Source organism: Thermobia domestica, chromosome 10 (genome assembly GCF_964235325.1).
Source record: "Thermobia domestica chromosome 10, izTheDome1.hap1.1, whole genome shotgun sequence".
NCBI lineage: Eukaryota > Metazoa > Arthropoda > Insecta > Zygentoma > Lepismatidae > Thermobia > Thermobia domestica.
This window is the reverse complement of record NC_137463.1, coordinates 170,177,951-170,183,886: the sequence shown is the minus strand read 5'-3', so window position 1 is coordinate 170,183,886 and position 5,936 is coordinate 170,177,951. Positions and strand designations below refer to the sequence as shown.

General features: G+C 37.3%; 1 pseudogene; it reads right to left on the bottom strand.

The window, feature by feature from the left end:
• Positions 1-254: 254 nt before the first annotated feature.
• LOC145661668 (arf-GAP with coiled-coil, ANK repeat and PH domain-containing protein 2 pseudogene) lies at positions 255-2,864 on the bottom strand (annotated as a pseudogene).
• Positions 2,865-5,936: the final 3,072 nt, after the last annotated feature.

Genomic DNA, 5,936 nt, shown 5'->3' with positions numbered 1-5,936 from the left:
ATCTTAACCGTCACAAGTAAGGCACTTCATGGTTATCAAAGTAACCAACACTTGAAGTTAGCACAGTAAAATAAACTGATCCGAGCAAGAGCACTACCTTCTTGCTTCGCGTCCCAATGTCAACTTTTTTTCACTCCCCCTTGGAATTGTTTTTATCCTTTGCCGTTTCTAGTCCAAACTATAGGCTCGCGCTACATATAGCATGTTTTCTTATGGCGGGGAAGAGTGCAGTGGGAGGGGATCGGTCCGGTGTGTTACATACCCCTGTGACCTATTTCTGAGTCCTTCATTTGCTCATTAAGAAGTCCTAAACGTAACAAAGTAACAATGTCTGCATTGGCTTCTCGAATGGCAATTGTAAGAGGATCATTTCCTTGATTATCATGTAGATGTTGATCTGCTCTATGCTTCAACAAGAGACACACCTGTGCCGTATGGCCTAGTTCTGTAGCAAGATGAAGCGGCGTTTTCCCATCGTCATCCTGAACATTGATTTTAGCACCGTTGAGAAGGAGATATTCACAAGCCATAACAGACTCACTTATTATTGCTTGATGAATTGGTGTTCGAGATTTATCTTCCAAATTAACCCACATCTTATCTGCTCCAAGAGCTAGTGCTTTACACATTACGGGCAAATTATGTGCCGCAGCAGCTTTGTACAGAATTAAATTAGGATGCAGATTGGTAATATCCTCTTCTCCTATAAATTCATCCTCTTCCCCGCCTGTTGAATCTTGATCACTATCAAGTTCGATCGTACCTTCTAATGGTTGTTTCTCTAAGTTTTTACCAAACAATAACACTTCCGCATTTACAGCTTTAGAGTCTGGAGTATTTTCATTGACTTTGTTATCAGATTTTATCACATTTTTCTCATCAGAACTAATATCACTTTCACTATCATCACTCAAAGGTACGCCGGCTTTTTCTTGTGGAACAGACAAGACGCTACTTGTTGAGGAATGCGTTTTTCGTCCTCTTTCTACAGGCGAACTACTGTCATTAGTTAAGTCAATTACTCCACTACTTAAGTCTTTGGTTTTCTTAGTAATAGGCTGGACATGGTCAACTATAGCACTATCGGTTTTAGGAACATCAAGATCTTTCACAGGTTCTTTCTTGGAAGAAGTGGGTAGATTTGGAGTTGTCTTAGGTCTACTATCCCTACTGCGTGGCCGCCGACGCAATTTTCGCACACTCCACTTGCGTACAGTCACTAAACTTGGTCTTGATCTATCTGGGGAAGACAACTGTTTCACAAACAACTTTTCCACATACTTTGCTTTAATCCACGCCTCTCGAATGTTCCCGTGACAGTGTGGAGTTGCCCGTGCAATGCCTTTCCCAACATTAGCTTCATAAACTTTGTTTACTATTGTGTTACCCAATTCAGCCATAACCTTAAGAATCTCTATTTCCCAAGCATCCAATGTGAGAGATCGAACTTTGCTATAATGCACACCTAAACTTCGATGAACACCGGAACATTCAATGCATAGAGTAATTCCAAGATTTATACTCGCCCAACGAGGATTTTGAGCTCCGCAATCACAGCATTCATCATTACCATCAATTTTCAGTAGTTGTTCCCATACTCTAGACTTCCTTTGCCTTGCTTCTTTGGTTCGTTCCACTGACAGGTTATCATAATTATCGCTAGAAGATTTGGAAGATGATTCACCGCCAGTATTGGGATTATTTTCTTCGTGCATACTCAGTTGTATGGCAGCACCTATTCCTTGTTGCATTGAAGATATCCATGCTTGATACATTTCATCTGAATCTGCTTGGAGCATATGACTCTTCGAAGGTGAAAGTACTTCAAAACAAAACCTTCTGTAACTGCTTTTACGGTACATAACCTTAAATCTTCCTCCATCACAGTCATGGAATCTTCACCAGTTCTTTTCCTGTACACCAGTTGGTTGTCTTGTAGACAAAACCATCGACGATTCCACGTCTTAAACGCATTGGACGTCCTTTTAAAGAGATAGCCTTCCATACGATTTCCGTTTTTCATTGGAGCTGGAATATAATCTTTGTTAGTGACGTAAGTGTGGCGATTTTCCATTTCTTTCTCAAGTGTATTACTCTCGGCTCTCATGGTGGTCAAAACATCGTTGGCCACTTTCTTGAAGAAAGGGTCTAAGTCTTGGCATAAATCTGTCCCTTGATGGAAGTAAGTACTACAAGCATGCATATATGATAGTATAGTTCCAAGAACTTCGTGTCGTTTCCGCGCTTGCAAGATGCTAATACTGTGAACATGATCTAAGGCAGTGTGTCGGAAACACGACCTCGTCGCTGAGAGTAATTCTGGATCTCCTCAGATTCATGTGGCCGTCTTTTTGGAGCTTGAGAATTTCTCGATAAGGCAGCGTCTAATTAATTGGAAATTTTTTCAAAATAATGATGAGAATCTTTTACGTTCTTAATGTCATTTTTAACGAACGAAGTAATATTTTTAAGAACAGTTCGTGAAGCTTGATCCAATAATATTGTATGATATTTATTCATTTCTTGCAAAGCATTTATCATCTTATTCAATGGCATCATTATTTCTTGATCATCTCGAAAGTAAGAACTTAAGTCCCATAGGCTGTTGGTAAACTGACTTTGTTGAGCCACATAGTTCTTTCCTACATCAACCATAAGGCCACACATCTTCAGCACTTTATCAAGCTTTTGCTCCAGCTGATCTATATTGGCTTCCTGTTCCTCCAACACGGCTCTGAATTTAGGCGAATCCCGAAGACATTCTTCAAATTCTATTATTGGTTTCATGTTTCTTCTACACTAAATCACAACAATCAATTCATATAAAATACACTTTCGGCACTACAAGCGCTCTTCGTGTCACTGGCATACTAATATGTGTGACTTGTAGGCGTGGTTTGCAAAAGTCACACGTCTTTGTATTCGCCGTTTCGACATGTACATGCTAGGTTCCAGCTCCTTCATGTAACAATAGATTTTTCGGGCACTCCGGCACCGAGCGGAAATGTTACTTCCTCACGTATAAAAGACTAAATATAAGAATCCATATCTTGACATATACTTCATGTGCCTAGGTACGTCCATAAACAGGAAAGTTAGATGGATACTATTCTTCACTGTTCTCTTCCAGACCACCTAGCTTCTGCGTCCACACAAAGACTGCTTTGAAACTATTGTTTTTTTTTTTTAACTCTACGTTCTTCCAGAACGAGATACTGAAGCTTGGATTCTCTTCGAAATACATGATACATACGATTAATATTTAAATGAACACTGAATATACATAATTATATGCTTCACCTCACGATAAATAGCATAATAATATATATAAACAAATTTAAATCTGATTAATGATTCCACACCTAATCCTTTATTTTAAAAATTAAATGTAAATATAACACGAAAATTTAAATATCCCATATGCAAATAGGGCAAAAAGTTGTTATGCAAAATAGGTATATGTATGCACTGTACAGCACCCATAATCCAGTACGACCTCAGGACGGTGTAGATGATTCGATCAGTTAGACGACTGGATCCTTCGGTGGTCCTCCTTTTATTTGTCCTCTTCGGGCTCTTCCGTAAGTTCCGTTTTCTTTTGGCGTCCCTTTCTTGTCTGCTAGGTTGTTTATAATCATTAGCACGTGTTGAGTTGACACGTGCGTCTGTCGTAATGTGAGGATCCTTACAATATGTACCCTCGTTTGTTCAGTAAGGACAAATGTTCGACTGGCGTAAGTTGACTTGCACTCGGATGTATAGGTACGGATTTATAAACAAAAATTGCGAATTTTTGCCTAAATTTAAGGAAATTTTAATTTCCGTAGTTGGCAACACAGCGCGCAGGCCCGTCGAATTGATATCAACAATTAGGTATCCATCCTACGTATCTACCTGACAAGTCTTGAGGAGGTCTCTCTACAACGAATTAAGCTACAGGGGAAAAAAGTAATAAAGAAAATTCGAAATTCGAAAATTCTCGAATTTTTTACTGGGGTGAAATTTGAGAAGGAAATTCGACACACACAAGCAAAAGAAACTAATATGATAAACTATGGTCAAACCATATTTGGCAAAAAAAAATATATCCCGATATATTAATTAGTGTCCACACAGGAGCGGATTAAAAAAGTGACATACCCGTATGTGCCACTTTGGTCACCTGGGTCCGTAAGGATTATTGAACATTTGATTACTTTTTTTTTTTTTAACTAGTAACTTATGTTGTTGTTGTAGTTATAGTCTCGACTAATAATAGTATCGTTGTTTTAAAAATTACTTTATAAGAAAAATTTTCTCTCCTGTTTACATCTTAGTTCCAATACTGTTGGTGAGAAATACAGGGTGTTTCAAAATGAATATCTGGATTCTAGGACTTCGTAGTACTTACTACATTTAACGTACAATTATAAACAGTACATCAAGTAAAAGAACACCTCAGTTTTTGCTACAAGTGTTCAATGTGAGCATCATTCGTCACACGCCATACATCGAGTTGATAGGCGAGAACGGCCCATAATCTTTCCGCCATATGGCACAAAACACATCCAATTTAGGGGAGTCTCGTTGCAACTGTACCATCTCCTGAGGATTTGCTGACCGCCAGATGTGAACATTATGAGTGTTCATATTAGCACTTAGGTGAAAAGTAAATTTATCACTGAAGAAGACATGATCCAGAAAATCTTCATTGTCATGCAGCAATATTTCATTTACAAAATTGGCACGTAAAGCGTAGTCTGTAGGCTTTAGACCTGTAGCAACTGCAAACAATAAGAACGTATTTGTAAGGGTCTCCTTAAAGTTCTTCACACAGACGGTTAAACTGTAACTACAGATTCAGGCTTTGCAAAATTAAAACACGAAAAGCTTTCTGCTTTCTAGTATCCATTTTTGTTACTGGTTCTTTCTAACGGCAGACAGAGGAAACAGTGCATGTACATGCGCGCGTACAAAACTGTTTGAGTTGCTCTTTAATTTGATTTTATTTATAATTTTAATAGATACTACAAAGTTTCAAAACCTAATATTCATTTTGAAACACACTATATTGCTTCAAATTATGTTGTCCTATATTCATGTCTTGTATGTACATATCAGGGAAGGCCCTAGGCAATTTGCCACCCGGTGCAATGGCATAATTTGTCGGCTCCCCCTTTCTCCAGAAAGAACAAATCTTAAAAGTCACGATTTTAAGTATGCTACTCCAGCATGGACAATGAAGGGGAGGAAAAGTGCACTCGCACTCAGAAAGGCTTAAATACCACAAATACAATTTCATTGTGTCTTTTTTTTTCTTTCAATAGTAATATATTATGTTAGTGAAAGATAAAGCAAACACATCTGAAAGATAGAATCCTTTTTATATAATACAATATCGAGCTTCAATCTCAATATATCCGTTTGCAATTATAGTGAAACTATCTCTTTTACCTTTATTTCTTCATTTTCCTTCTACATCTTTTATTTTTTTAAAAAAGAAGTTGTTGTTTCCAACTTCAATGATAACGATCTTATTAGTGACAAAGACAAGAGTAGCTTTCATGTCAGAACTCTGATAACTAACTAAATGGAACAAGTGTTCGAGAATTGAGTTCTTGTATTTGACAATAATCAAGCAATTTGTGCTGAAATTTATTTTTCCACTTGCTTTAGCACTGTCCATGTGACTTAAACTAATGCGACCTAAACATAATTTATGAATGCAGTATTGAAATAGAAGGTCAGCTTAATAAATTTAACTACCATGATCATGAAGTCTGTTTCCAACAACAAAATATTTATTTTAAATAAAATACTTATGACAGATATTGCAACCCCGTACAAATGTGCTGCACATGTGGTAGAACCAGCAATGCTTATCATATATCTAGTCGACAAATTATTTATATATAATATTTTGAAAAATACTAGTAGGCAAATTAGTATTAGTTTTT